Source organism: Balaenoptera acutorostrata, chromosome 13 (genome assembly GCF_949987535.1).
Source record: "Balaenoptera acutorostrata chromosome 13, mBalAcu1.1, whole genome shotgun sequence".
Taxonomy (NCBI): domain Eukaryota; kingdom Metazoa; phylum Chordata; class Mammalia; order Artiodactyla; family Balaenopteridae; genus Balaenoptera; species Balaenoptera acutorostrata.
Genome location: NC_080076.1, coordinates 833,079 through 841,200, shown reverse-complemented (window position 1 = coordinate 841,200; position 8,122 = coordinate 833,079).

Genomic DNA, 8,122 nt, shown 5'->3' with positions numbered 1-8,122 from the left:
GTGCAGCTGCCCCCTCCACGGAAACTTCTCCTGGGACTGAGCTGAGCTGCCGTCCTCCAGCCCACGGAGGTGGGAGCGTCAGGCTGCTCTGGGGAACAAAAACGGCCACGTCTGGTCGCAGAGCCGTGAAAGGCCTGCCTTTTTCCTTAGGGTTCCATGGGAGTTAAGGGTTTAAGACCGAGTCATGTGGCAGCAGGCACTGGAGGTGGTGGTCTAGTGATGCATCTGAGGAAAGTCTCCGACAGAAGAGGTTTTAAACCCCATTAACCAGGAAGCCCATTAACCAGATCATTTATTTCCTGATTATTCCATTAAGCAAAAATTTCTGGATTATGTTTTGATGGGCTTGTGATGAAATCCCGGGCAGTGTTTCTTTAATGAGGAGGCGTTGGGGGCCGCTCCCCCTAAACGGTGGAGCTGCCTGCCTCGCTGGCTCAGCTGGGAGGTTAGCCAAGGCCCCAGCAGGGGCAGCGAGGAGATACAGAAAGATGCTCGAGCACAGAGCTAATGAGGGGGACCCAGGGCAGAACGTTTGGCTCCAGAGGGTGAGTGGAGACGGGCGTGTGGAGGACGGGAAGCCGCTCAGCAGAGGGGCGAGATGGGAGACGGGGTCTGGATCCCAAAGCAGGAGGCACCCGGGTTGTGGACAGAAGTCAGCACAGGCCTTTGACACTCCCGGGTCACAGGGCGTTTCATCGCAGGCCGTGTCCTCATTGGAAGCATTTGTGTTCGTGCCAGGACCCCTGTGGGCTCTGGGAGAGTAGTCCGGTTTCGTTCAACCCGTGGGATGTCTCGTCCCTGCTCTCAGTAAAGAAGTCATCGCCCACAACTGGGGGGCTGGCCCTTGGCGACTGCACGCGGGGACTGGAAGGGACCCCAAGGCCTGAGCTCAGCAGACAGTCATCATACCTGCTGTCACAGCTCGACAGGTTGCGTCCCGGGGGTGGGTGTGTCTGAGAGCCCAGCGAGGGCCGGGCTGGGAAAGCGTTATTACAAAAGAAAATGTACCCAGGCCCTGGCCTCCAGGAGCCCCCGAGAAGGGGAGGAGAGCCGGGCGCCCGAGGGAACAGTGGACCCTCGCTCCTGACCACAACCTGACAGCTGGGCCTGCGCACACGCGCGGGGGTCACCAGCCGCGCCCGAGGGACGGGGGCTCCGTGCTCGCGCCCTTTCGCTCTCTTGGCCCACACCCCCGACGCTGCGAGGAAGCACGGATATTTGGGACTGCAGTTCTCACAGGTTGCTGCGACCTAACGGTTTTATTTCTGTCCGTACGTAGAAGACTTACCCTCTCCGTAGCCCTTTCCCTTGCTGGCCGGGCACTCTGCGGGGCCACGCCAGCCTCAGCACCCCCAGGGGCCTAAAGCTGAGCTCGTGCTCCTTCCAGGTGCCTCCAGTTTGTCCAAGTGCCGTTTCCCTGTCACCCAAACTCGACGCCCTCCCGTGGCCCCAGAATCACACTCTCCTGGCTGCCGGACCCCACCTTGTTCTCCATGTGCACGAGGCCTGTGCCAGGGACACCCCTGGACCCCGGGTGGTGAGCCCGGCCGGGCGGGTGGGACCCAGACATACCAGAAGCCGTGGGGAGAAAGGGGGGACCTGGGCTTAGGGTGCTTTGGGCCGAACCGCGGGAGGCGAGTGTGGGGGGACCCCGCCGCGCCGATTCCTGGGGGCTGGGGGCTCCAGGGAAACATGTCGACGGCGCGTGCCTGCTCACTGCTGACGGCCCGGCGTTGACCAGGCAGTGGCGGCCTCTCCCGGACCAGACCCGTCAGTGCCTTTGCTCCCGAAATCTGGGTGCGTTGTCTCCTGTCTTTGGTCTTGGTGGGTGAAGAGCATTACTTTTGGTACTAAAGTAGTGGTTTGCAAAGCAAATTTGCCGTCACTTTTAGCAGGGCTTCGGCTGAGGTGTGTCCTGTGTCACCACCTTCTGAGGCCAAATCTCAGCTTTGCTTCAAGTGTGGGTTTAGGACATTGAGGTCCTGTGAGGCCCTGTTTAAACTGTAAGCTCTACACAAGCCTCCAGGAGGCCCATGAGCCTGGACGTGGCGACAGGACGGAAAGAGTTGGAAGAAGAAGACGCTGCCGTCCCAGACCCTGTCTGGCTGTCGTCCCCCCAATCCCCGACCGCAGCCCCTCCTCGCGAGATGCACACGATGGCCACGCGTGTGGCTCGTCCCCTCGCCGGCAAGGGCGCGCGGCCGAGGCGAGCAGTGACGCCCCATCCCCACAGACGCAAAGGGACCCGTCCACCCTCTTTACAGTGGCGGGAACTCGGCCCCGCAGAGCCAGCAACTGGCAGGGCCGCCTGGCGGGGAAAGGCTGCGCCGGGTGGCGTGGGTGTCTCCGTGGGGCCCTGCTCTGTTCCGGAAGCTTCCGTGACGAGACCCCATCCTCGGTCATGGGTCACTGCGGCGTGAAGCCTGGGGCATGTGGCCTCCGCAGAGTCTGCTGCCCGGGAGCCTGGCATTCCGCACACCGTCAGCCGAGGCCAGCTGACGGGAGAGGAGACAGGGGACAGACGAGGCCCGGTGTCCGAGAGGCGGCAGCTTAGCACCTGCCCTTGAACTTGATAAGACACAGATCCGTGCTGACTCAGTTAGACGTCTACACCTCCTTCTCTGCATCTGAGAAAACAGGTGCTGGCCTCAAGGGCCACTCAGACCATGCTCTGTCGCCATGAGGCAAAGCTTACAGTGGCCTGGGGGGTGACAGAGTCTCAGGGCCCCCTCTCACGTGGCTGACAGTGGAGCTGACACCACATCTGCTGGGCTCTGTACTGTGGTTTGTGCCCCGTGGACGGAAAGGCCAGCGGGCAGGTGACCCTGTGACAGGAAGTGCCCGAGGCCACCGTGTCCTGTCTTCCTCTTTGTTTGAGAGAAAAAGCCAAAGCTCCGGGGCTGCTGCTCACACCGTCATGCCCTCCCCCGGGCAGTCAGTGGCCTGTCCTCCGTCAGCAGGACCCCCCATGGGGCTCTGGCGCGGCCGTAGCGGGAACTCCGCAGCTGGCTGAGGCCTGCGGGGCTGCTGGCCGTGGGGCCCGAACGTGCGGAAGGGATTTTCCTGGCAACCCGGGGAAAGGGAAGGCCAGGCCCTGAGGAGGGCATGACGGCACGGAAGCCGCCTGCAGAGGTCGTTTTAGAGGCTAAGGGGCGGGGGCGGGGCCACAGGTGCCCAGGGCCGGTGGGGAACAAAGGAAGGAGAGGTCGGGGGTCCTTACAGCACGTGGTCCAGCTCAGACCCGGGACAAGAGCTGCTACAAGAGCTGCGGCTCTGGCCACATCCGACCAGGGCCTCCAGGGCCCCTCAGGTCCTAACGCCGCAGCTCGGGCCTCCCGTTCCTCCACGCTGAGCCTGAAACCACCCATGGGCCCCGCACGGCGGAGCCACCTGGCCCCCTTGCCCAGATGCCCTGGTCAGACGCCTGTCTCCGCCTGGGTCCTCCCTCCACCTGGGCCTGGCCGGCCCTCCCTGCCTTCTGACGGGAGCCCCCCGGTGCCAACCAACCACCCACCTGGATTTGTTTTTTCAAGAAGGCATTGTTTATTTTATCTGCTTTCGGTTCTGCCTTGCCTGTTCCTTGTCACCTGAATTTCCTGCCAATCCTTTCAGCACCTCCTGTTGGGACCTGCCCAGTGAGTCTGGCAAATTGGTTCCAATTAGCATGACTGTAAACCCGGTGGGCACCCAGGGCCTCACACCCAGGTGCCTGGCTGGGCGGGAGAAAAAGCAGGAACGTGGCAGGAAAACAAGGAGGGAGTCACTGGAGGCTGTCACTTCCCTGGGCCGCCTGCACCAAGTCCCAGAGCCGGCGGCCTAAGCGCCTCACGGGGCTGGGGCCGGACGCCAAGGCCAAGCTGTGGGCAGGCTGGTGCCTTCCGAGCCGTGAGGGGCCTCTCAGCCCAGCCTCTCCCCAGCTCCCGGTGGCCGCCCGAAACCGCTGGGGTTCCCGACCTCTGTCTGTGTGGTCATGTGGCCTCTCCCTAGGTGTGTGTGTGTCCAAATGTCCCCTTTTCACAAGGACACCACTCACGTTGGGCGAGGGCCACCCTGCTCCAGCCCGAGCTCATCCTAACCAGTCACGCGCAAAGAGGGGCACCGCCAGGGGCCCCGGGGTCGGACTCCAGCGCGTGCATCTGGGGGGACACCCTCGGCCCCTGGCGGAGGTCTGAAGGCAGCTGCCGGGCTCGCTCCTACGTGCCGTCCGGTCGCCAGCGGGGCTTCCTGCGCCGCTCCTTCCCTCCCCCCTCCCCCCTCCCCCCTCCCCCCCATCCCGCCGCCTCCGCCCAGGCCCGGTCCAGTCTCTCCAGGGTTCAGCCTCCGCTTCCCCAGGGACTGTTCTCCTACCGACTGTCCCTCCTTTCTCTCCTTTTGGTCACTGAGACAAAATGTATTTACACGTCCCTTGGTAGCAGGACTTAATTCACCACGGTGCAGACTGAAACTAGCCCAGTTTACACAGAAGATAACATGAGTGTATTCTACTGCGTGATCTTTCTTTAAAACCCTCATTTAACCTAAGAAAAGTGAACAGCTGGGCAGGATTTCTCTAGAAAACTACAGAAACGAAAGCTGGCCCCCGTGGACCGCCCAGGCACGGTCCGCACCCTGACCCTGGGGGCCCGAGCCCGTCCGCGCCCACGCCAGGGGCAGAGGTACCGCAGGCAGAGCCACGGCGGGGCCGGACGCCCCATGTTCACACACTGGCTGGCTCTGGGCCGGAGGCGCAGGGATCTTCTCCGAAGTTCTCGTCCCTCGGCCCTGCTCTCTGGCTCCAGGGCTGGCAGCCGGCCGTTCCCGACTGCTGCGGCTGGACAGTGTCCTGTCGCTTTTGCTTTAAATCCTCTCGTGTGCTGCGTGTGCCCTGAAGACGCGGTCCGCGCCCTGCCGGGCCCCTCGCGGATCTGCCCGCCCGCGTCCAGGGGTATGCCAGCTCCAGGGGGACCAGGAGCCCGCCCGCCCCGCCTCCTGGGGGCCCCTCCGCCCCTGACGGGGCACTGAGCGTGTGAAGGCAGGGCCTGCAGAGCCCCGCGGCTGAGGCCTCGAGGACCCCGCGCGGACCTCCCGGGACTTTCCACGGTCACCCCCTCCGTGCGGCCGGCTGTCCTGCCCCCAGAGCTCCCCGAGCCCCACGGCACAGAGCAGGAGGCTCTAGGAGCGGGCCGTGACTCAGCCGGGGAGGAATGTATTCTTTGGCATTTGCTGCGAGGAGCTGGAGTTGGCATTGCCTCTGAACACGTGGGAGTCCAGGCCGGACGGCTCTGCGTCTGTCACCTCCCCCAGGGCGGGGAGGCTTCAGAGGCCCTGGGGGCCCACATGGCCCGGCCCTGGGACCTGCTTCTCCAGGGCTGGCAGAGGAGCTGCTTTTATAGGATTAACAGCAGCACCTGGGAAGCTGGGGAAGCAAGAGAAATGGAAATTCAGGGTGATTTTGCCAAAGGCCACTTAGGCTTCTGTCCTGTGACTTTAAAATTAGGTTAGTGAAGCACTAAATCTACCTCCGACGTTCGGTTCCGACGGTCACACCTCGGGAGACACCTTCAGCATGGGACGGCGTCTCCGTGACTATGTGGCCGGGCGCCACCCGCTGAGTCACCGAGTCTGAGCCCCACGCCTGCCCCACTGCGGGAAACCGGCTTCTCCCGAGGCGGACCGGCCTGACCCTGTCTTCCCGCAGAGACGGAAGCTCGTGGAAGCTGCCTTCCGCGGTAAACAGCAATCCCAGGCTACTGATCTCTGAGCGAACGCGTAGACGAGTAAAGCAACGAGGGAATGCACGTGTATGAGACGCTGCGCTGGGAGCTGGGAGAGCTGGGAACAGAGGCTCAGGGGAGAGGCCCCGCTCCAGCAGCAGCTCCCCTGCGTGGAGCCGTGGGCCTGTGCCTCGTGCCCACGTGTTCCGTGTTAACCGGCAGTGAAGTTTCATTCCCGTAACTCACCACCATCAGGGTGACACCCTGGACCCAGTGGCAGGTCTAGGCCCTACACAAGGCCCTGAGTTCAGGCTCCCTTGCCCGAGCCGCCTCGTGCCCCCTCCCGTCCCTTCAGGCGCCGCCTGGCTCCTCGCACTGTCCCCCCTCCGGCTCTGAATCCTCCCAGACCGCGCCGAGGTACAGCGGCTGACAACCTCAAAGAACTGCCGGGTCTCCGCGGCATGCGGGCTCCCAGCCCGTTCTCCGCGCCCACGGAAGACGTCACTGGGTGATCCCAGCATCCTTTCCCACTGAGCCCAGACAGCCCTGAGCTTGGCGCTCCAGGAGCCACTGCCCAGCAATCACGTTCAGACACCGAGAGGAGGCCTCCGCCTTCCCGCCTTAAGCGAACGGCTTGAAGAAGCTGATGGGATTTCAAGCCTCTGCTGGAGGGCTGTCCGCCTGGCCCCCTCGAACCACATCATCCGAGAGAGCTCGCTTTGCCACCGAGGACCCTTAGAAATTCCAACATCGCTCTGGTCTGCTGATTCACGCAGATGACTCTCCAGGTGGAAATCCATCTCCTTATTCGAACATGTGGCACAGCTGCCTCTCGCTTAGGAGCCGCTGAGCTGCCTCTCGCTTAGGAGCCGCCCGCCATTGTCAGAGGCTGATTGAAAACAGCGAGGCTATCTCTTCCCCGGGACTGTTCATCAGTTTCGTGTGTTTGTGCAGTTTGGCTTGAAAAACGAAGTAAGGAGTTAGCCCGAGTCCAAACGCAGCGCACGGCCACGTGTAACTGTGAATCCCTGGCCGGTCAGGAGGGTGTTGCACCTTCCTGGCCCTTCGGCAGGTGTTGGGTGAACCTCAGATGGCTGGCCGGCGGTCCCTGGACCAAGACACCCTGCCCGCGCCCCACTGAAAAGTTTCTGCCCGATGGCCTCTCCCTCAATCCTTGGCAAAATTCTGTGAGATACCCAGGAGTTTTGAACTGCTGTTTAAACCACACCTTGTTTATCTTCCTAAATGCTAAGTGGTAGATGGAAAGCACATTTCAGAACACTTGGTGTTCCTGCAAACACGGAGACGTTTCTTGATCTATTCCCAGCTCTTGAATCAACAGTCCTTTTGAGGTTGCCGCAAGTCCGGGGGGGGTCACACAGTGGCTTCCACACTGGGGCCCTGCCACTGGGAGGCAAGTGACTTCTTCTCCTCCCCCCTCCCTCCTCCCCTCCTTTTTTTTTTTTTTTTTGCAGCCAAAAAAGCTGCATTGTTTCCACTTGATGGTGGCTTGGGAGGCCCCATGGCTGGAGGGGGAGGCTGGGGCACAGGCCCCGCCCAGGGCTGGGAAGGCCCCTAGCTGGCTTGAGATACTCGCCCAGTAGGTCACGGAGTGTGGTCAGGGGGCTGCGTCTCCTTGGAGAGTCTCCACTCCTGGTTCGGAGTGGTTTTGGGAAGTCACGGAGACAGGTCTGCAGGCAGAGCCGGCCATCCTGAGCAGCAGGGCCTGGCTCGGGGTCTCCCAGGCCAGGGCAGCTCCGTGGTTTCTAGGGTGAAGCCCCCTCACCGCGAGACAGCGCTGCACCTGCTGGAAGACTCATGTCCAGGAGACACTGTGGCCAGCTTGCGGGAAGACTGGCCGCCCCCTGCGGGGCCTGGGGGAGGTGGTCCAGGAGGATCATTCTTGGGGATCTGGGGGCCCATGGTGGTGACAGCCAGCAGCTAACCACGAAAAGGGTGTCGGCTGGTCCTAGAAGCCAAGAGGACGGCCCAGAGGCTGCGTCTGGAGGGGAGTTGAGTGGGACCCTCGGAGATGGGTGAGACCGCCGGGCGTTGGGGCCGGTGACTCTGAGAACCAGACCCGCTTTTCCTCCGCACTGGAGGCCACAGGTCCCCTGCTGCCTGGGTGCAGGGCTGCCTAAATATTGAAAAGTGTTAAATCAAGCTTGCAAATTGGATAAACTCTGCCTTCATAACCACCTGAGAGCCCAGCTTTGAACTTAGAACTCTTGGCTTTTATAGGCAAAGTGGCGGCAGGGGAGAGACCAGCTCAGGTCCCGTCTGCTTTCCTCAATCTCCTCCCCGCCGACTTGACCCCGGTCCACCTGTCCAGCCGATGCCGCCCTGGCTGTGTGGTCTGGCAGGCGGACGATTTGGGGAGGGGCTCCGAGGGTCTGCAGGGGTCAGGGTGAGGGTTAGGGCTGGCTTGG